Source organism: Struthio camelus, chromosome Z, assembly GCF_040807025.1.
Source record: "Struthio camelus isolate bStrCam1 chromosome Z, bStrCam1.hap1, whole genome shotgun sequence".
Taxonomy (NCBI): domain Eukaryota; kingdom Metazoa; phylum Chordata; class Aves; order Struthioniformes; family Struthionidae; genus Struthio; species Struthio camelus.
In genome coordinates, this window is record NC_090982.1 from 73,454,602 (window position 1) to 73,478,637 (window position 24,036).

Below are 24,036 nucleotides of genomic sequence, written 5' to 3' on the forward strand. Positions count from 1 at the left end.
GTTTATAACTGTGGGTACTTGGCCTTGTGTAGCCTGACAAGCTGCCCTTGTGGTGCAGAGACCAGGAGTCCTGCTTGGCTCTAGCCTCACCACATTAGAGGCCACATCTTGCACCAGCAGGCAAAATGCATGTAAATACAGGCTGTGGAGAAGAGGTGGAGTCAAGGCATTACCAAGCAACTGTAGGGCACAAAGCCATAGGGAATCAGGTTTCAGCAGTTCTGCTGCTCATGGAACATTGTTTTTCAGAGAACAGTCAGTATGCCATGGAGGTCACAGATAGCTTTTTTTGTGGGTAATCTTTATCTCTCCTTTCCGGAGGTTTTGATTTGTATTCAAAGCAAGAAAAGAGAAACAGATTTGTATAATAAACTGGCTAATGCACATCTGTGCTTCAACTAGAAGCCTGACCAGCTATTTATTCTAGCATGGTTTAGAGCCAAACAAATGGGACTAATTCTCCTCCCACTCTGGCCAAGCCTGGATAGCCAAGCTGGGTGCCAGAGGGCTCCTGAGAGAGGCAGAGTCAACTTCCCCCTGGCCACAGAGAGTCCTTGTCTACAGCATGGTGGAGCTCCGAGGCTGTGACAGACCTTCCTGCTTTTGTGTCCATTCTATGGAGAAAAACAGCAAGTCCTCCGTGCCGCAGCAGAGCCGCACTCCCTAGCCTGTCAGTTTTCCATCTGTTAGTAAGCTCTCCAAGTCTTTAATCCTCTTCACTGGTTTGACTGGTCATGAGGCTCTCTGGGGACATTTAGAAAAAGGAAGGGCTGATTGCTCTCTTAGACCTACACATGTCCATCACGGTGAGAAGACTTAAGGGAGTGTGGAAGTTGTCCTACTTCCAGTCCTCTGTAACAACTAGGGGCTAAGGTTGATCTTGTGGTTATGAAGATATATAAATGGGAAGGAGTGACTAAGATGACTGAGACTGTTCAGATATCATTCATTCATCTCTATTTCAGTTCTTCTGACTACACAGTTGCAGCAGTGGCATTTTCCTATCTCCCACATCTTCAGTGAGGAGTACTTCGTCAGGGGCTAAGATAGCATGGTGCATAGGATGAATGTTTCTAGATGGATCACACAGACAGGAACACATCTCCATCTAATTTTGATCTGCACTTTTAGAAGTTGGAGTGATCTGAACATTTGACTTAACTCACACTTGGGCCCTGATTTGGACTCCTACCATACATACCATGAGAAACAGAGCAACTTTCATCAAGTGAAAGTCTAAATGCTATCCCTTGATAATCAGTTGATCTGATTTTAATTTGCTATTAGCAAATTCTGCATTTTTCTGTGGCTGATTTGCATCCTGTAGAGACTGTTTCTTTCCCCGTAAACTGATGTTGCAACAGGAATAGTACTTAGAACATTTATAGTGCTTTTTTCAGATTTTTTCTATAAACAGTTTATGAACTGCTTTTGTTTTTCCAGTTTTACTGCCTATCTCACCTGGCCACCCAGCGGGTCCCTTCCCCTTAGTTAGGGCTATTTAGCTTCCTCTGAAGCCTGGCAGCTAAGGAAAATAAAAAAGCCTAATTCAACCCTAGGCTAGACTTTTTCAAAAACTTTTTTTTTTGAAAGAAATAAATGCACTGCTCTGAAAATCAGCTCAAAAGCAGCCCTGCTAAACTGAAGTTGCAAATCAGGCACTGGCATATTCATTTAAATCAAACACCTGAATGTAGAACCCCAAATACATTGATCTACATGCATGAAGATGCAGATAGCAGTCGATGGTGCGTATTAGTACCTAGACCTTTACTCACCTATTGCCTTTAAAATTTTCTGTTTGTTGCCTCAATACAGCCTGAGCAAAGGCAGCAATAATGAACGCTAGCTGACTTGACAGTCTTCTAGCTACTGTTTTCAAAGCTAGTAAAATGTAGGGTATACTGTTGGTTGCTGTCAGCACCTAACAGCATTAACACTCCCTTCCATTTTGCTACTACAAGAGGCTGTCAAAAACCTAAGAGATTTTTTTGAGGAAGAAGAAAGACTTTTCATAAAAGGCCTTAGAAGTGTGAGCAATCAAAGTTGATACCATAGAACAAAAAAGCATACCCTCACTTATCAGCAAGTGTGTGGAAAAGCTCAAAATGTAGTATATTTGCTTGGATGTATTGTTGCCTTGTGGGTCTAATAGTTAGGACTCACAAGTTCCTATTCCCTGTAACCTGAGAGGAATACGTCTTCCATTATATACTCCAGTTCCCTCTTGCTGGAGCCCCAGGCACTTGCTGACTCATGCGAGATACACTATGACCAGGAAGCCTGATTCTCGGAGGACATACTCCTACTGTATAGTGTAGTGCTCTGTACAACACTGAGAGCATACAATAATGGTACTCTCAATGAAAAAAAACTATTCTCATCTGGAAAGCGAACCCCTTTCCCTCTATAGTTATTTTGTGTTGGAAGTAAGTATTCATGTTTTTGATGAAAAATAAAAAAAAATTCAGAAAAGTCAGGTGCTTATATGGAAAGCTTATTGTAGCCAGGTTCCATGTTCCTAGCAAAAGTAAACCACTAAATCCAAGTTGGCAGGACTGCTATCAGTGGAAAGCCCTGCTGAGACTCTAACTAACCCAAACCCACCAACTTCAATACAAAAGATTTCCAAGGGCTTTACGTCAGCTATAAGATAGGACAGGATTTGGCCCTTTATCTTTTATTTACTTTAGGTGCAGGTGAACTTGGAGAACACCTCCTCCCTCAGGCACATGACTGGGGCACAGAAAGTTACTTTAAACGGAAGTATGTACAGCATTTTGTTATTTTTAAAATGTTAGTGTTTGGTGGGAGAAAATATGCTTATTTGATGTTACCTTCTTTTATTGTGCAGCTCTCACTACTACCCTTTGCTGGGACTTTTACTATTATTCTATCAATAAGCTCGCAAAAATTCTGTGGTCAGAGTCCTCGTGAAGACATTGTGCAGCCTGTACCTTGAATGACTATGTACATACAACATATTTGAAATTGGTGAAATAGTTTTGAAAAACCTCATAAATAGTCATAAACCAAGCACAATGGAAAAGATAGCACGAGATGCTGATGTTTGCTAAATAGCCTGCAACCAGTCTCAGAGTTCCAAAGTTGAACTGATTTGAGAGAGAGAGTCCTCTAGACTTTACTGTGGTAAAGAGGTATCTGTAAAGAGGTCTTAGCAATTATCTTAACAATGCTCACAAAAGAAATAATGGTAGTAATAGTTGCCACCAACTCTGTTCCACATAAGGAAACAAATTTCATAATGCAACAAAACGTTATAAGAGCTCTAATACTGTTTGAATCAAAGAAAGAGTTGGAAAATACTTTGAGAAAGTTATCTGCAATAATGATGTCCTATTAGATGATTTTATAAGCCTTTCATGTTAATTTTCCATGATTTCCATTTTTTTCTTGGTATGACTATGTGAAGGAAATGCATTTTAATCTGATATACCTACTTACAGGAAGATTATTTTATATGTTATATTGGCTTGCCAGTCTGTTAAATAAATCAGAGAGAACTTGAGAAAATTAATGCTACACAGTTGTGTCAGAGAATAAAATACAGCTGTAACTTGACTGGCAGTGTGTGTGCATATACATATATATATATATGTGTGTGTGTGTGTGTGTGTATGTATTTGTCCGCATATCTAGTATATGTTTGTGTAAATTCTCTCTTACGCACACCATAGGCACACACAGGTTTAATGTCTTTGGTTTTCTTCTTCTTTCCAGCTGTGTCTCACTTAACTGTCATATATCCCCGAGTCCAGCATGTACCTCATGGTTTAGGGTGTTTTATGTGATTGCTATTTGTTGGAAAAGACATTTGCTGAGGTGCATAACATCTTTTTATCGAGGTATACCCCATATTTACCAGCTTATAGCTTACTTTATCCTGAATGAAACTTCATGGGACAATAAGGGGATTTTTCTAGTTTATGGGCTTTTTCCTGTAGACTGCTTAAGTTATTTAGCAAATAATGGAGTTGCTTTTCAAAGAGAGCACAGAAAAATATTTTCTAATAGAAAATGTCAGGCAGCTGAAGTGTATGGGTTTGTATCAATTCTCCAGTAATACAATAATCTGAATGATAAATAGAACAATAGTAAATAACCATTCAAATGCTTACCTCTTGCGCTGGTGAGTCACTACACAAATGCTTTTGACATGCTTCCTTTCTCTCAAGCTGCCTGATTTATCTACACATTCTTTCCCATATGTCTTGGGCATGCATGGTTGGAAGGGATCTCAAGAGATCCACTTAAGACATCCTCCTGCATGGAAGAGGATCGACTATCCTAAGACGATCTATGACAGATATTTGTTTTAAAATCCTCCAGTGAAGGACATTCTCCAACATCCATAGGTAGCTTTTCCAGTGCTTGACTGTCTTTATTGTTAAAAAGTTATTCTTGATAGCAGCATTTTTTACCAAATAAATTAAACTGAATTCTTTTCCAGACCCCAGCGGGCATGAGGAACAATTGAATGCCATCATCACACTGTTAGTGATTTCTTCTTTTTAATCTTTGCTGTCCTAAGCTAAACAATCCAAGTATTTCAAACTACTCTTCCTACCCTGAGGAAACTTTTTGGGGAGGAGACAAAATTTTTGTTTTAGTCGTTGTCCAGTTGCTAGCATGGCGGGTGTTAAGCCTGAAGCTATTTTTACAAGACAAATAAATTAAAAGAGCAACAACTGATTTGTGGGAGTATCTTGCAGAACTAGCCTCATCACAGACTGACGTAAAACACACATATTTTCACTGCATGTGAGACTCCCTGTTTAGCTATTTCATCACAGTGACATGTGGGGTATTGCAAATGGACTCCTTATATCCTGTTCTTTCCAGTTTACGGAAATTTTACCAAGATCATCAGGAGTGAATGTCTTGAGTCTCATAAAGCATCAAATTGGCTTTAAAAAGGTTCATTTTGTCAATGAAATAGAGCTCTTCAGTTATTCTACAGCCTCGGCAGTCTGCTTGGCCCTTACCTTCCACTGTTTCACTGATGTCCCAAGAAACCTCCTTAGTGACTTTACTGCATATACTTATAAGACATTACTATGAATTTGCTCCCTTTTCTGTGCAATTTCTATTATTAATATACTTTTTGAAAAATAGATGGAATAAAAGATAAATTAATTCAGGAGAAAACCATCTTTAAAGGTCTCACATCCGTGACTTTCTTTCCAGGTAAAAACAGATAGGAAGAAAAAAAAAATCAGCTTTAAAAATCAGTGGCAAATAAGCTGTGAGACATGCCATCTCCTTTGTAAAGACGTTAAGGTTATGTTTTACTTCAGCTAGTGTGGAGGGCAAACTCTGAATTTCTCAGACTTCTATAATATTGGATTATGGCTTTAGCGGACACACAATCATACTGGGTAACGTGTGCTACCACCTGCATGAAACCAACGTTCCCCCTGGCAACAGGCTTATTGCTGAATTTAAGTTGCCTGTTGCACCTGAATGGCCTCGCATCTCAGCACAGGACTGTAGGGCCGGGTCCCCTTCTGGGGAGCAGCAGCCGCAGAGGCTGCGCGCCCAGGAGCAGCAGGGTGCTTGGGGAGACCCCGGCACACCCCAGGCTGGTTGAGCTCCTCTCTTTCCTACCCAGCTCCCCTCTCACCGGAATGTGAAAACGGGGTATATAACTGTAACCAATTCCTTAATTGCACTAATTCTGTCCCCTTGTGTCCCTTCTTTCTATCTAAGAATTTTGCGCATAGGCATCATGGCATCATGACTGATTCATACAAATGCTGAACAAAACCAGTCAAACAGACTGTATTTTAAAGGCAAAAGGTTGGTATTAAAATTATTCATTTGAGGCTATCCAAAAACTATCACAAACTGTTATGAAGATTAGCTTTGGGTCTGCACTAAACATCCTGAATTAGTTTGTATCTGCAGGAAACTTTCTGTGCACTGGTTTATGAATCCCCAAGCATGTCTCTATCTAACAAAATATTTCATCTTCCACAGAAGAGACATTACAAATGATTCTTTAAATCATGAATTTATAACACTAAAAAGTACTCTTATGATATGACTTCTGAGGTTGCAATTGAAATAAGAAATTTGTACTTGGAGGCAAACGGCTGTAAGAAATAGGCCAAATATATTTAGTCTGAAAGACATAGCAAGTGTTAATAAAAAGCTATAATATGCACAAGGCTTATAAAGCCAACCCTCTCCAAAACAGGAAATTCAGTCTGCAAAGTTAACAGTTCTACATTGATTTCATTAACCTTTTAAAAATGTATCCGTTTCTCTCTGAGTGCTATGAGTAGTTGTCAGCCACCTTCCTTCTAGTTTATAATTTATGAACATAAATATAATGCACCTATTAGCTGATTTATCTCTGTAAATATTTTTACTGTGTGTTTTAAACTACATTATTTTTATCCTGAACGTTGATTTCTATTTGTAGAGGGTGAAATAAACTATTAGGTTTATTTGTATCAATCTTAATAGTAGCATCTGTGCCTTACTTGCCAAAAGCCCCATTAAAGACATATGTGTTTTGACTCAGTACTTCCAGCGACAGAATGAGTACCATTTCCTAGCAGCTGGAGTTAAACTGGTTACTGAAAAGTAAACTGAGCAAACTGAGAACTACTTGCAAAAAACATTTTTTGTAGTCTATCTAGGGTTTTACAAAGTACTAAGTGTAAAGTTTAAAGTTTAAAGCTTGAGCTTAAAAATGACTCTCCCTACGCCTTATTTCCAATCAGATAGTACCCACAACTTGTTAATGCGTGTATGAAGGAGGACATATTATTTGAACGTGGCAGGTATTGGTGATTATGTGCTAACTAGATTCCCCTAGTAATATACAATAATTGCAAATGATGTTTATCTTGAAGAAGCACTAATCCTGGAACAGTGCACAGTATGATTCATGAATGAAAATGAGAAGAGAGGAGCTACAGTTCTTCTTCCCAGTAGCAGTCTCACTATTTCATTTTCTCTTCCTAACAGCATGTAGTTGTGAGACTGGAGTTTTGCCTAGAAGAAAACCCTGCCCATATATTTACTATCTAATTTTTTTTTCTATTTAGAAAGTGTCTTACCAAGCAAGCTGATGGAGGCTGCTAAATAAGAAACACTTTGATTTATAGTAAAATCTCAACCTGCCCAGTAAAATTATTGAAAAATCTAGGGGAACCTTTGGAAAGATGAGGTGAAATGAACAGGAATTTATTTCATCAAAAGTCTGGATAGCAACTTACTGAGAGCAAAGAAAAGAACACACTTCAGTGGCTTCAGTGAGTTATAAACAATACGTGAAGAGTGCTCTGAGGACAACACTGTCACAGTGCTATAAACAAGTAAAATCACAAAGAAATGTATACTTCAGAAGACTTGCCTCATTTCTTTCTCTTAATCGCTAACATTTACATTCTTACTATTAGCTGTGGTATATGCATCAATAAATTTGTCCTGAATCATATCAGAACTGCACTGAGCTTAACACGAGAAAAGAGCTCATCTTGCTCAGTTGTGTCTAATGTAAATTTGAAAAACGTCATCAGAGGGAGAGCAGAAGGAAAAGCTGTTGCAGCCAGCTCACTAAAATATCTGCTAATATTTAGTGACATATTGTGAAACACACACTCAATTGTCATCTTGAAAAACATCATGATAAAAAGAAACCAACACAACCAATGTCTAGAAATATCAGAAGAGGCTCACATGAATTAGAAACCTTTTTCCATTCCATATATTCCATTGAAACAAATAGAAGCTGGATGCTTATCGCCTCCAGACCTACCTTTTATATCTAGTATTAAAGATATTTTCCCTGTAATGGCCAGAATGCAGCATTGCTTTCACCAGGGAAGCGTAGCTATTCAGAAATCTGAGGGGATGGCTTCCTTAACAAGGTTTGATTTTGACAAACTGCACCATCAATGAAAATTAAATTATATGTTACAGAGAAGATTTTGTGATTAGAGGAGTGTTCCTGGTTTTGTACTTCAGAAGACAAGTAGTGCAGTGCAGGTTGGTTCTTGTTTCATCTGAACCAGTCCGGATAATATTGTATTATCACTTTAACATTTTTCAGAACACAGCTATACAATCAGAATTTACGAAGAAAGGAAGAGAGTACAGGTAAGCACCAAGGAAAATCTATCTGAAGTTTTGTTATTTATGGCTTGATACAAGATAAAATCTGAATCTTTCCCAATTTTTTATCGTATGTACTCACATCACACAAAGATAACGTGTTCTGGAAATAAACCCTGTGGGTTAGTGAGAAACAACATGTGCCTGCTTCCCTCAGCTGCTCAGGGAAGTGGAAATGCTGAGAGAACTATTACCTTCCCATCCCCTGTGGAAGAACAGGGTTGTTCTAACATGACCTGTATACTATATTCCAGCCAAAAAAAAAAACAGATAGGATGTAGTCAGTATGAGCAAGGAACAAGAAGAAAAATGTCTGGATTCCTTTGGAGAATAACTTCAGCTTGTTTTATCTACTGACTGAAATATTATGAATAAAGTATCTTCTGACCAAAAATTATAGCATTTCCTTCTTAAAGGAGGAACTAACTAAATAAAAAATTTTGAAAGCTAGTTATTTGCAGTTTTTTCCAGCAAAATCAACTTTATTTTTCTATTTTTTGGTTTGACACAGTCGGCTAGTGAGTCACACTGGACATCTGGGAACATCTTATAACCCAAGTTGCTATCGTACATGGATCATTGTATGATGGCATCTTGATAAGACATTCAGCCTAGGAAATCTCAAGACAAAGTGAAATTGTTTAGTGGAATGCTAGTGGGAACTATGTACTTTAATTAAAATCTCTATCTTTTGACTATTTCTGTAAGAAAAAAATACATGATAGTTGCAATTGATTTGCAGTGCTCTTTACAGATGCTCTCCACCCTATTTCAATTGTTCATAACAGTGAGAAAACTCTTTGAGGCTGAAAATTAGCAGGCATAGCTCCATCTGAGATTTTTTTTCCTTTCTAATTTCTCCTCCAGAAAGTAAGCACATAAAACCAATCCTCCTACTCTTTATGGTCCAGCAGGTATAAAAGAGCACACCTCTCATTGCTAGGTTTTCCAGCCAGGGGTCCTACTCTGGGAAGCATTTCTGATCCAACACTTTACAAGCTTAATCAGGGGGGCTCTATCTGCAGCTGATGGGCCTCCCCAGATGCCAGCTGCTGTTAACTGCCCGAGGACCAAGGTAGCAGCTAGCTTCCTTGAGGGATGAGGAAAACCTATCCAATGTTCACGTCTTCAGCACTCACAATTAGGTTGGGGAATAAATGTAAATTTTCCCAAATGCAGATCAATTGTGTTTGCTGCAAGTCTATACCAGTGGCAAGAGCTGTGAAGTGTACTGACTGTGCTTTCAATTCCCTTTTGTTGACCACATTGGAGCCTGGTGTGATTCATGAGCAGATCAGATGGCCCTGTCTCAGGCGTGACAGCATCCCGCAGAAGGGCAAGGAAAAGGGCAGGGTAAACAGTGGCTTCATCTGCTTGATTTTAATTCACTTCTGCTTGTTCACCTGACCCTGAAGGCCACTTGAACCAGTGTGGCAATGCTGAAGGGCTCTACTAGCCTGACCTGAACTCACAAAACCTTTTCATTTTCTTCATGTATTTCAGGGAATTTCTTAGCAGTGACTTCTGTAAAAGCAGCACAGTGTGGAGTAATGGAGTAAAGCAAGCCAGTCACTTTTGACTTTCATTGCCATCTCTGTCAGTGGCTGGCCTTAATTAAAATTTGTATCTTGCCCACACAAAGCTATGTCACAAAAGCAGCACTGCCAGGATTTTTAATATGAGCAAAACAATGTATTTTTTTTTTGTCTTATGCTTGGAAATGACTGAATTGCGTTGGCTGAATTTTCCCAAAGATTTTTTTCACTGGAGGAGGATATCCAGATGAGAAATTTTATTCCAAAAAGTTTATGCTTGACAATGTGATGCGCAACAGGAAAATGTCTTTTAAGGGAGGCATTAGGTACTGTCATCAACTTTATCTTTATTACACTAGTAAGAAAAAAACCATTATTTATATCTGATAATGAAGTAAGGGAATAAGAGTTTATCATACACCCGTTTTACAGGTTGAACAGGGATTCTGGGAAGCCTTGCCCCGGCACTTGCAGTCGAAGGGTCCACTTGTGCTTGGGAGGCAGTCTGATGTGGTCCATGAGACCCCACTGAGGATACAACAAAAATTCATAGTTTGGGTCTGAGATTTTACACCCGGATCCTAATGTGTCCATTGCCCCAGCTTCAGCAGGGCTCGCAGTTGCTGCATCATATCATTTGCATGTTCAGTGCATATCAGCAGGTGAATTTGAACTAGTTTCTTAGAAGAAGACATTGAGGACTGGTCACAGGGACTCTCAAACACAACTGAGGTATGACTCATGTCTTAGTCAGAAGTCTGAAAGCGGATCCTTCTCTGAGAAAGGTTGTTCTTTACAGCAAGGTTTTTCTGTGAATTAATCATTGGCTTCTGAATAAAATGACTCCTCCAAATCTTACAACTTCTACTTTCCAGGGAACATTCTAAGAAAGTAACTTATTGGCAGGAATACTTACAAAAACAGGGTGTTTTAAAGAAACAGGAGGATTGAAGAATGATGATAGACAAGAGAGTAGTTCTCAAATCGCGCAATTTTTTTCACTCTTCTCAGGTCACTTGTGGCTGTAACTGTTACAGACCACTGGAAAGTAAGGAAGGAATGAACCTCAAAATGCCAGTAGTCTGTCTCTATATCTATGCCAATCCTTGCAGATGTTTGCCTAATCTATTCTCAAAGACAGATGATGATGATTCTTCTTAAAGTTGATGATGATTCTCCAGGGTGCTCAGGCTCTGTATGCCAGTGTTTATAATTGGCTTTAGGATGGGACAGCATTTCTTTCTGTTTCATCTGAGTTTTCAGGCCAGTGAAAGAGCAATACTTTATCATCCTATTTGCTGAAGAGAAGGAGAACTGACTATCCCTTTCCTTGAGAGTCTTTTATGTACCTGAAGGGACATATGTGCCATTTTCTACCTCAATTTTCTCTTCAATTGCCTAAACAACCACTTTCCTTCAGCTTGTTCCCACAGCTCATGTTTTCCAGCCATCTAAGCAATCTGGCTGCTCCCCTTTGCACTCTTTCTGTTTTGTTCACCCCTCATGGGGGCAGTGCCCCAAGCTGGGCACAGCACTGGGGCCTGCTGAAGGATTACTTCTCATCCTGTGGACTATACACCTTTTTGTACACCCTAGCTTGGTGCTTACATTTTCTTTGCAATAGCATGATGATGACTCTTCTGCTTGTGCTTCATTATGCTCTTTAGATCCTTTTCTTCCAAACTATTACACAAGCCAGTTATTCCCTTGTTCATGCAGGGGACTCTTCTTGTCTCCCTGCAGTACCTTGTGCTTCTCTGGTTTGTAGTGAGTAGTTTCAATTCTGATCATCCTCTCTACTACGCTAGTGATCACTAACATCGCTGCACATGTAATAAACCTGCAGTCTTTCTGTTGCCCAGTCATCAGTAGGAATATTGAGGAGGACTGGACCTTGTCCAGCTCTCTATTATGCCTCTCACTGTTATCTTTGTGATGCTTATATATATGATTTGTTGATAATTTAATCTGGGACTATGCCAGCAATTGGAATTTAATGGGGTGATCTGCAGTGCCTTACTTCTTCCTTTTATGAAAGAGCCTTGTATTACCCTTTTACAGTGTGTTGGTCCAAGAATTTTCAGAGGTAATCACTAACCAATTCTGAGACTCCTTTGGCCAGTTCTTTCTGCATCCTAGTTTGTCAGGTCCACATGTTTTATAAAAAAATCATCTTTTGAAGGTCATGATCTAGTCTCTAATTTGCTCTTTTCTTATTCAAGTCTGAAATTTTACCGTTTTGTCACTGGTATTAGCCAGCTGTTTCTATTGGATCTTTTTAGTGAAGATTGACACAAAAAAGACATTAAATCCTTTGACTTTCTCAACTCAATTTGACAGTATTCTTCCCACCTGCTGACTATCAGGCCAGTGCTTTCCTCAATCTTCTTTCTACTTCTTGAACAAATTTCTTCATATCTCTTGTTAGCTGTATGACATTTAGTGTCTTGCCCTTTCTGATTTTAACCGTGCCTTCCTTTTTATACCTGTCCTTAGCTATCTGTCCTAGTTTCCACTTTCTGTATATTTCCATGTTGTATTTGAGCCTTTGTGGAAAGCCCGTGTGTGTGCTCTTTCTACCTATCCCTTCCTTCCTGTGCATTGGGGGTTTTAATCTTCCTGTCACTTCTTCAAAGGACTAATAGCTCTTCATAACTCCTTTACCCCCTTGAACTTGTCTCTCCAGCCTTATTCTCTGGGCTTCCTGAAGTCTGCTTCTAGGCGTCCACTCTTTCTATTTTTCTATCCTTGTTTCTTCTTTTCCTAAAAATGTTTTCCTTATTTCACACTCAATTTTACCCAAGCGGTCTTCGCCTTTGTCATTCATAACTAGTTCCTCCCCTGCTAGGATTTAATTTAGAGAAGTGTCCCAACCAGCTTACCATCCATGAAATAATAATCTATCAATCAATCACACTCATTTCAAGTATTCTTTGTACAGTTCATGTTTTGCTGTGCTTTTCTGACAAATGTTTTTTTCAGCTGTCTCATATTATATCTAATGCTATATGACACAGTACATCAAAGAACGTATCAAAGTATAAGAGGCTACATGTGTTACATTGGGCAGCCATGATATAAAGTGGAAATTGGACTACTTTCTTATGAACAATGCCACAAATTCTGACTGCTCATGGTTGAATCAGCTGAAATATCAACCCTATTTAAGCAAATATTGCAGAATAATACAAGAAGGAGTAATAAAAATTCCAAAATGAGGCACGGTATGAACACATTGCTTTTCATAACAGTTCATCACCTTTTAGAAGAACCTTCTTGACCCTCCGAAACACTGGACATAAAAGAAAGGAAACCAGGTGCTAATTTTGCACTGATTATTTATGAGGAAGTTCTGAATAGAGGGCATACATTTGTCTGGTATCACATATCATATCTGATATATTCAGCCTTAACTCTGCCTCTTCAAAACGTTTTAGGTGAGTGGGAAGAAATGAAATATATTTCATAGATTGTATGTGGAGTGTTTTAAAGGTGCCTAAAGAGGGAGGGGAAGTCTGAAGAGTAGGGGCCTGACCTCTATTGTCTTCCAAGAGCCAGACTGCACACTTCTCACTATTCTATTTATCATAATCCACATTGTGCAAAAAGATTTTATCTACTTAGAAAATTGTTTTTACATGCTCATTCCAGAACAGACTGACTCATTTTTAGCAAGTATCTTTAGCTGCATTCCTAATTTAGTAGCCTATATTTGTATTTATTTATTTTCAATATAGCAATTGCCTATGATCGTTTTTAAAGATGATTAGGCCTTGAGTCCTTGTGTTGTTTTTCCTTGTGGTAAAATACCAAATGCAGCAGCCTGACATTGCTTTCAAATTAAATAACATAAAATACAATATTTTGCGCTGGAAAACTGTTTGCTATTTTTTCCCCTCAGTTACATTTTAATGTTCAAGCACACGCATTTTATTTAAGTGGAATCTGTCAGCGATGTCAGCAGCAGTTTTGCGTAGCTAGTGCAGAAATATTATAATATTTTTATGGGCAGTACATATCAAGAAAAAGAAAAAAGTTCATTTGAACGGGATTTTCAGAAGTACTTCATAACAACCAGTAATACAATATACATGTATAACTCCTAAATATACCTTTCATTACTCCTGCTCACTGAGGGCACCACAACCTTTATGTTTTTACCCACATTAGTGTTTTCATGAGGTAGGAAGTACAATTTCAGTTAAAGATAAGGACCTGAGAAAAACAGTAGTTCAGTATTGCTTTTATTTTATTATGATGCTTTGCAATATCTGGTATTTTGCTGGAAAATTCCTGGGTCCTGGAAATAACATGAAAGGGATTGTAAATAAGAGCTAGCTTGAACATGTGACATGATGCAAAAAGCCCCCAAAACCAAAAAAAACAAACACAAGACAAACTAGAAGACAAATAACAAAGATTCTTTTTTTCTTCATTTCCTGATTTTTCCAGGAATTTTTTCATTTTTTAATGAAACCATGCTAATGAGATTTGAATGCTTTGCTGAGAGGTGTCTTATGATTTAGAAGAAAGATTTAGAAGAAAGAGTGCTAACTTCAAGTTTTTCTAATTTTTCCTTTAAGTTTATGAAGTTGCTGAAATGATGTTGTGATTTATACTCCTAATTTCTAATAAAATAATAGAATCATAGAATAATTTAGGGAGGATGTTGCTAGTCCAATTCCCTCAAAGCAAGCCTGTCTATGAAGTTAGCTTAGGTTGCTTCAGGACCTTCTCTAGGAGAATTCTGAATATTGTCAGGGATGGTGATTGCACAGCCCCCTGGGCAGTGTTCAGTGCTTAACCACCATCATGGTGAAAATCTTTTTCCTTTTATCTAGCCAGAATTTCCCTTGCTGCACCATGTGACTGTGGCCCCTTTTCTTTCACTGTGCACCTCTAAGAAGAGCCTGGCTCAGTCACAGCTGTAACCAGGCATTCAGTAGCTGAAGACAGCTACGTCCCTCATCCTCTCTGAGGTAAGCAAGCTCCCTTCCCCAGCCTCTCCTTGCACATCGTGGCTCCAGCCCCCTGGGCTGCAGAGTGGCCCTTTGCGGTGGTTGCTGTGGTTTTCCAATATTTTCCTTGTGCTGGAGGTCCAAAACAGGATAGTACTGTAGGTGTGCTGCAAAGCTGAGAAGAAGCGAATATCATATCGACCAACCCACCAGCTACCCTCTTGCTAATACAGTCTGGTATGTGGTTTGCCATCAAGAGACAGCTTGCTAAGAGATTTTGTTGCAATGCAAACCGATCAAGTTCTTTAAAGCTTATGAGTCTCTCTTTATTTGGAACAAATATGTCATTTGCCAAGCTGTGATTTCTCCATAGACTCTTGGTAAAATCTGACACTATTCATCTGATTTGACAAAAAAAAAAAAAGACCTAAATAGATTTAGCTTTACAGCTTCACATCTGTGCTTATTTGCTTCCCTTGACTGATTTTGAATAGGAAAATTCAGGAAATTTCAGAGCTGAAACAGATGCTAATTTTGAAATAGCTGTATTCATACAGACAAGATCTAAAAATCAACCCAAACTGAAATCACAGATTCTGCTGTTCAGATAAAACAGAAGTCAATTCCCCGTGTCTTCTGAAAGCTATTTAAAGCAGCTTCTTATTAAATGGCAACCCCTCAGCCACCTCAGACCATCCTTTCAACAAGTAAAACCTATCGTCTGTCAGAATTCAGTTTTAATCCAGAACAATGATCAATCTATCAATGAGAAAACTGAATATACATGCCCACCTGAAGACCTATTCAAGAAAAGATACATAAAAATATCCAGACAAGGTAAGGTCATTTGGTCTGCTAGATATTCACTGGGTGTTTTGAAGGATGGTGCAAGAGGTTTACGTTAGAAATATGGAAATAAAGATTACTGAAATGAGTATAATACTTCATGTGAATATAACGCCATTATAATATATGGTGAATAATGCCATTAACTGTCTCTTGAGCTGAATCAAAATTAATCCTTTCCAGTGGTCGGGTCTTCAACATGCGTACCTTTGTATTTCTTGGTAACACCTACCAGCAGAAGTACCAAAACAGTGGGAGAAAGATATTTTCATATATTCCTAGTTTAGCCAAAGCAGGAAATACTGAAAACATTGCAAGTCTCAAGTGTTCTCCTGAAATTTCCAAGTTGGCTGACCAAAGAGCTGAGATGATTATGCAATCTGAACCACTGAACAGAATGTGTTTATCACTCATTGTTATTAACAAATCATACTCTCATGAAACAATCATTGACTCATTTAGTTGACACAGCTAGTGATTCTAAACGGTGCTTGACATGGCAATTGCACCTCCATGGTTATGAAATTGTTTATGACTTGCTTACCTTGACTATTTGTTATTCATTATTTGTGCTGTATGATTTGTTACCAGACCTGGCTAGTACTGTTTACATCTCTTGGCTGAATGACTGAAACTTTGAGATTTCTGAACAGTAATTTGACTTGCAGTATCTGGTATCAGATGAATAATAGCCTGCCCTAAAACTGATGAAAATTCTTGAATGCATTAATACTTACATAATGTCTTAACACAAGAAATTTATGACTGTTGTGACCTCATAAGTCACAGGCAATCAAACTCTCACCTTCCACTTGAAAAAGCACCCAGGACACAAGTCTTTGGGGGTTTTGTTGTTCCTGGGGCTCTTTCTCAAGTTTATCATATGGACAGACTTAGAACTAGTGAAATGACAATAGAAAAAAAGAAACAATAATTTGTTCTCAACTTTCACACAGCAGCTGAGGTAAAGATGAATATGTAAATATGTACCTGACTGTGGTGATGCAAACTGTTATACCTCACGCCCCATGTTTAGATCTATGCTGGGGAGACAAAGAGGTCAGGGATGGTCTTGCTTGCTTGCTGGAGGCTTTATTCACTTAGCTAATGTGAAGCTGTGAGTCTATTTAGCTGGTAAAGCCCAAGCAGCTTTCCTGACAACACCAGGCACCAGGACTTCTCTCTGCTTCTCTCATCTGCAAAGGCCACGCGATAGAAACCAACTGCCAACAGTATCTCTACAGCTTAATGGAGATATTTTGTGCCCATACTTTTTAGCTACCCTGGAGAAGTGTTTTGGAGTGCTGAGCTCTGCAAGAGTGAGCCAGTTGCTGATACTTGTTTGGACAATGTGCTTCGATGTTTGCCAGATGCTTTGAAATCACCCTTACTCCTGGCCAGGTTAAGATGGAAGCAAATAAAAGCATTTTATTTATAAAACCCAAACATAGCCAACATGGATAGAAAAGTTATGAAGAGGGATAACTAGAAATAAAAGTAAACCACTCATGTGTCTGCTTCCCCAAGGTTTTTCTCACTGTCTGGTAACAGCTAGCAAACTTTTTGGCCAGTTACCACACCTATGGCACTCAACACAATCTTTATATCCTAAAGCTTGCAGTCAGTGGGGAAAATCACAGTTTCAAGGAGACAGGATATTTTCTACTCAGTCCCTTTGTGAGTCAGTCAGGGATTCATTCAGATTCATATCCTTTGCTTTTCCATGCAATCTTTTCCTTCTCTGGTAAAAACATATTCCTTTTCTTAATTGGGAAATAGATTTGACATATTTACTCCAGGATTCTTTGACTGTCCTTACACTTAATTAAACAATTAATAAATATGCACTTTTATAAGGCATCAACTTTTCTGTCAGGCCAGGGGATATTCATAATTTGTTCACAGCTTTTGAAATATTGTTTTTCAGGCCAAACATATAACTTAACAACCACATTTACATGCAAATGGGATTAATCCCTGTGGCTCATTGAAGGCTCTTGTTTGTGATGGGACCTGCCAATAATCAATAGCTTCAGGATAATAGTTTCAGGTGCCTGACCCTCCACAGTCTTCTCTGTGCCTACTGTTGTCAGGCCTGATTTTGTCATGATTGCTACTTGCTCTGTCTCTGTTATAATTTGGGCAGTCCCTTCTTGGGTTTGAGCTTTCTTGGAGGAAATATCTACCACCTGTGGTAGTAGAAGAAGCATGGCAGCTTGATAGAGCTGACTACGCAGCTCAGAAAGCCAGGCCTTTCTCAAGGAGTCTGGTAATTAATGAAATTGAAGCACTGCTATTCAGAGGCAGGTAGAAGCTGCTAGAGCTGGACTTCTCCACAGCACCATCACTGGCAGTGTAGCAGTATCAGGGGAATGTTCAGTATTATGATCCACTCGAGACTGCTGCAATACGTAAAGTGCAAGCATAAGAAATCTAGTAAGTTTTTACTTTATGTTCTTCCAAATTCACTATGAAAGGAATACAAATAATGAATAAAATATGTATCCCTTGTCATTTATGGATATGTTTACTTTTCATGTTTGTTATGAGAAGGACTGTCTAATGAAGCCAAATTATTGTGGGTTTTTAGTGTCTTCATTACTCAATCATTTGCACTCCAGCTATCCTTGTGAAATTGTATGGAGTGTGTTTTTTGCAGACTACGTACTTAAGGGACCTTAAGCAAACTGGTTCCTTTCATAATGCTCCTCCTGACAGCATTTTAAATGCAGTGATTCATCTGATGGATCATTTAAATTGACTTAAATAAACAGAGACTTCCAGTAAGAAATGGAAATGGAAAAGGTGCTAAAGCAGCAGCCTAGGATTTTCCAAAAGGAAAGAAGAGAAATGAAACACATTTTTGTTTTCACCTGTAAGAAGACACATTCCTGGAAACATGAGGAGATATAACAACAGATTGTATCTTCCTACCGACTTTCTCACAGGTAATTGTTACATCACCACAATTTAGATTCAAAATACAACTGAGAGTCATGAACTTGCCTAGACAGTTGGCCACTGTCTTTACCATTTGGTGATCACTTTTACCATGGCAGTTTTATTTTAAAATACTGCTTGTTTTTTCCTTTTAAAAATATACCTAACTCTGGCTGCGCCTTCATGGACTCAGTTAGACACTTTTGAACATCAAAAGCACCATTAAATTGTGCTGTTACTTTTGCATTCACATGTTCAAACTTGCACTCCAAACTTGTGTTTTGAGCTTGGGGGCTGCTCCTCTGTGGACACAGGCCTGCATTCAGGAACAGGAGGGTCCTCCTCTGCCCTCTTCTGCTTAGGGGGCAGAAAGTGTCCAGGACTCACCCACCTCCCCCTCAAGAGTGGGAACATCTTCTCATCACACCCTACTACATGAAAGTCCATCCAAGAAGTCAGTCCATGCCCTAACCGTCTGTCATCCAGCATCAAAAATGAAGTATATTCCTGATTCCACAAATTCTGCTGATCCTTCACTTTATCCCTCTCGAGTTTTAAAATTTTTGACAACTTCTCATCTACTTATTCAAGGTGTGACCTAAAAATGCAAAGCTATCAGCTCAAAGCCCTTCTCTCTAAGCTCTCTGACAACGCACAGCAGCTCGTTGTTCATTTTCATGACACTGACATGTAAATACACAGAGGCAGACCAGGGAATCCAGGACCTTGCTGCCTTTGCAGATTTCCATCGTGGCTGTCCTCTGATACGTGGGCATTGTTCTCTGGCAGATCTACAGTGCTGGTCATCTCTGAGTGTCAAATGTAAAAATAAACTGGCTTAATGTGCATTAACCTGCATTAGTGCAAATTTTGTATGCTTGAAAATGGAATGCATCCTCCAGAACTCTACAGCAAGTTACACAGACATTGACAAAATCTCTAATCACATATTTCTGTGTTAGTTTTGAGGTATGTTCTCAGTTACTTTGCTCAGTTCTCTGCAGTCAAGCTTGTTTTCGTTTACTTTGCTTAGTCTTACTCAAATAGATATCAGCAGAAAACAGAAGAAATGTGTTATACTTTGCATTTTAATCACATCAAATGAATAAAGAGAGCCAAATTATCATCAAAAGAAATACCAGTACAGCCAATTAAGCTACGATTTTGAGCCAATGACCTGATAGAAACTTGTCTGGTAAAGCATCTCCAGAAATTCTATTGCTTGTGGTTAATAGGAGGAATTAATATATTCAAATATATATATATATAGTCAAATATATTGTTTCCTCAAATTAATGTGGTTCAATAAAGAAAAAGATGATTTTATTAAATCTTCAATTGAATCATTTCCAAAGAGGTTAAATAAATAGAGTATTATTGTTCAGTTTCAGCCAGCCAGATTCCAGAGTTTGCCAGGCTGTATTTCCTCTGGTTTTCATGGAGCCCAAACTCTGTTTTTTGATCAATACATTATGTACTGTTTCTGGTTAGCTGAGTTTTAGCTATTGGTCTCTCCTCTCCCTCACCTATGGGAAGTGGCTATGTACCTTAGCGGGGGCTATATTATCCGGACGTACAGACAAGCTTTCTTCTGAGAAAGATGCAAGTGAAAAGGTTAAGCATATAGAGTAACTTAAAAGGAAATCTTTCAGAAAAGTTTGAAGTAATATGCTATCCAAGTCTTCCAGGTAAATATGCAACCTAACATGCTGAAGATGTGAAAAGCAGATGCCTCAATGTTTCAAAAAGTAGTGTATGTGGACTTTGTATTCTATGGAAGAATCAAAATCTGGGGATATTGTCAGGGTTCAGAATGAAATGACTGCTCCCTTTTTTCACCTAGGTATATCTACTCAGTTTGCAGAAAACTGTCACCCTCATGCCTCTTTTGAAGTGAAATGGAGCTCAGCAAGAAAAATCGGATGTATACATACTTTAGTAAGGGTAAGCAGGAATATCAATACTCAGCAGATTGCAGAGAGAAAAATGCTAAGCTAAAACTATTAGGGTATGAAAAACTAAGTCTTATGATTTTCTTCAGTTCTGCTTTATAGTAGGGACGGAAGATAAGCAGAAACAGTAGGACAAAAATAGTGTTAAAAAGGTGAATTTAATGATGTTGCTCATTTCCTCCTGTAGTGCAGTGACAGGTACAAAAGAACTTGGGTTTGTATTTTGTCTTCAAAAGCAACATTTCAACTGACAAAGACACACCGGTAGCTGTTAGAATTTTCTCAGAAGAGAATTCTCATGATAAAAAGTAAGCACTTTCAAAAAAACAAAACTAGAGAATAGTCCTGCAAGTCCTATAAAACCTCTGGGTACAGAGGTTTCTCTGATTTTTCAGAACTAATTTAGAAAGAAGGCACAGACAAAGCAATTTTGGAATAACTTAGGGGACCAAACAAAACATACACTCACAGACTTAAAAGGTATAATTAGGAATGGAATAACACTGTATTATAGATCAATGGACAATTTAAGCCTTCATTATTACCTTATAAGTACTTTGAAAGATCTGTAGAGGCACTGTTCTTTCAACGAACAAATCCAGAAAAAAACGTAACTCATGCATTTGTGTGGGATTTACCATAACACATAAATACCCTAGGAAAGGGAACACAGTCCTACAAAAATCAATGGGAAATTTGCTTTTAAATGCTAAGTACTACTCTTTACAGCATGGGTATTCAAATAAGATACTTCCTTTAACAAAACAATAATTAAATTGAAGTTATTTTTCCATTTTTGATAAAAGTAGGGTTTTCAGAAATGTCAAGCATTCATCCATATTATCTTTTTTTCAGTATATTCAAGGTTGTTTCTCTAAATCATGGCTAGAAACACAGTTGGAGAGGCAAGATCTGTTGCAAATAATTTCAAAAGTGGATCTGAAGGGGACCTAAAAAGTGTAAATTATGTAATTTTTTTGCTAGTTTACCAACTCGGAAGAATATCCTATTTGATGCTTTACTTGTGCAATACTAGAATTGTTAAATCTTTTCTTACCTGACTGTTAAGTTAGATCAGTTAAATTAGATTCATTTAAACATGTTTTATACTGAAGTGACAATCTATGGTCTTCTGAAGCATTTTGACTGTCAATTTTATTGTTCCTTTTTTTCACTTGGGAGAAACTCTGAAGAGGTTTTAGGAATTTTATCGTGACCTGTCATGACTTAATTGAAATGGCAAAAATATCAGTAATTGTATTGGAGTGGTTAACCAGTAAAAAACAAAGGATTGTGTACAGTCCAACTAAAAGTCAGGTTTCCTGTCAAATTGCTCAATTGTATTCTCTTTAGTCTACCATGACATCACCATTCAGCAGTTCTCCTGTCATCACACAGCCTGGGAAGAAACACAAAACCTGAATTTATATTGCAAAAAAACAAGCCAAAGAAAGGAAAGATTTGTATTTGTTTGGGGAAAAACAAAAACAAAAACAAAAAAATCATATTTCAGAACAATTTTATGTGCTACAGACACAAAGGCTGCCTAAGTCCAATTCTCATTTTTTTCTCTGCCTGAGGATTCCAAATGATATGAAGTTTTTCCTATACAAATGCCATAACTATGGCAGGAAAACAATATATCATGCGTGGGCAGAGCTGTAGTGAAGTCAGCGAGCCTTTGTGTGGGTGTACAATACATCACAGCCTAGGGAACCATATTTCAGGGGCTGCTTAGGGACTCTGTTGTAACTGGGCCAGAAGTCTTGGGATGAGTGTGTGCTGGATGCTTCCTGCCTTTGATCACACCAGATCGGCAGTGACTGCCAAGCCTGAACAAAGAGGCAGAGCTGACCTAGACCAAAGCCACAGAGGCCAGCTGCAAATGGAGACCAAAAACATGAGAATTTGGAGAATTTTCAATCTTTTTTTCTTTCAAGAAAACTAGCAACTGATGTGACAGCAGAAGATGGCCAAAGGAAAAAAGATGCAAATAGCGTCTGGCTACGGAAGCTGGGCTGCACAGCTTCCTGATGAAAGTTACCTAGGTATGAAATGTCAAAGGATAGCTCTCACTCATCTGAAAACTAGGACTATAGGCTGGAGGTGATGATGAGTTTTGAGTGGGGATCTGGAGACGTGACAGAGGTAAACAGAGAAAAATTCCACACAGACAGGACAAGATTTACAACATCTATTCATATAAAGCACTTCAAGAGCTTCAACATCATGTCTCCAACAAGAAGGAAATCGTATTTTAACAAAAAAAAATGAAATTTTTAGCCCACTACTCCCAGAAGACATTTTTACACAACAGCACTTCTCGTTTGTATTCATAATTTTGAGCCAAAATTTCTTCATGACCACTTTATACTTATTAGCTCTTGTGCCAGTACTGTCCTATAAAATAAGTAACCCTTTTGCCTCTTGGTTTCTCCTCCAGTAGGAATTTATAGAAAGCAAACAGGCTCTTAATTTTCCTTCAACTTTCATTTTTCTAGACTAGCCGGGGATCTCTAGTGTCTTTAGCTGAGAGTCTGTCCATTCCTCTGACCATCTTAGTAACCCGCCTCTGCATCTGATCTATTTTGAATCTTTGTTGAACATGGATGACTGGAACATACAATATTCTAAATACATTCTCACCAGTATCTTGCACAATACAAAAATGTTTCTCCCCTTGAAAATCCTGACAATGTTTTTGCCTTTATTTATAAATGCATCACTCTGAAATGTCATTGTTATCCTGTGGTCAGCTCACATCTGTGGGTTTCTCCCCTCTCCACATATTTACAGCTGATCACAAGCCTCTTCTTTGATCAAGTTCTTCATTCCCAGGGCTTGCACATTCATAAAATAATTAATTTCCTCCCATCTGTTACTCCAGTTAGGAATGTCATTTATTTTTGTGCACTCTCCTACCTTTTATGTTGAGTTTGTTAATGCAAATATTTAACAATCTTGGTCATGAGGCTGAGTATGAGAAACTCTAGTAACATTCAGCCTGATATCTTCTCTTTGAGCAGTACCAGCTGTCATTTCCTCTTGAATTTTCCCAGTTTCCGATGTCTGCTGAAGGATACCGCACCCAGCTCTTTTCTTCTTTCCTCCTCCATGTTCCGGCCTTCTACTGCCAAGCTGACTCCTCTCTAGCAGCATTCTTCTCTTGTTTTGACTCTTGGACCAGATTTCCTTGATCTCCTGTCTTTCTTGAATCCACAAGCCTCAGTTAAATCTCCCAGACATACCACCTACTTATTTGGTTTAGGGTTACTTGAGTGAGTCTAGTGGAAGTCCTTTCTTTTCCTATCTTCCCTTTGTAAGGGAGCTCCTGTTCTCTGCCATCACCCAGAGCTCTCAGCTCTGTCTGCCCACACCTCATTGATTAACCTGTAATTTGTTTTTCTATGACTTTCAGTCCATCTGCGTTGATGTCTTATCACCTATTTCTCTCATTATGTTGCCAATTTCAAAAATAATAAATGAGGATATTTCCTCTGAGCTTTTTTTCCTGTTCACGCTTCTCACCTTTCCTTTACCCTGCTTTAATATAGTCCTTCGGATAGTCATCACTCAGTACATTCATGTTCCTAGCCAACCTGAAGTCTTTCTTCAAGGGCTGTGAAATACAGCCTCTAAAGTTAGAGAAAACCCTAT

At 38.5% G+C, this 24,036-nt stretch overlaps 1 long non-coding RNA gene across 2 annotated transcripts in view; it reads left to right on the top strand.

Moving 5' to 3' along the window:
* The window catches only part of LOC138064446 (uncharacterized), a 127,683-nt gene extending 106,832 nt beyond the window's left edge, over positions 1–20,851 (top strand). For both annotated transcript variants that reach the window (XR_011137688.1, XR_011137689.1), the window contains 3 exons: positions 8,087–8,133; positions 14,525–14,662; positions 20,271–20,851. This is a non-coding gene — a long non-coding RNA (uncharacterized lncRNA). The remainder of the gene's footprint in view (positions 1–8,086; positions 8,134–14,524; positions 14,663–20,270) is intronic.
* Positions 20,852–24,036: the final 3,185 nt, after the last annotated feature.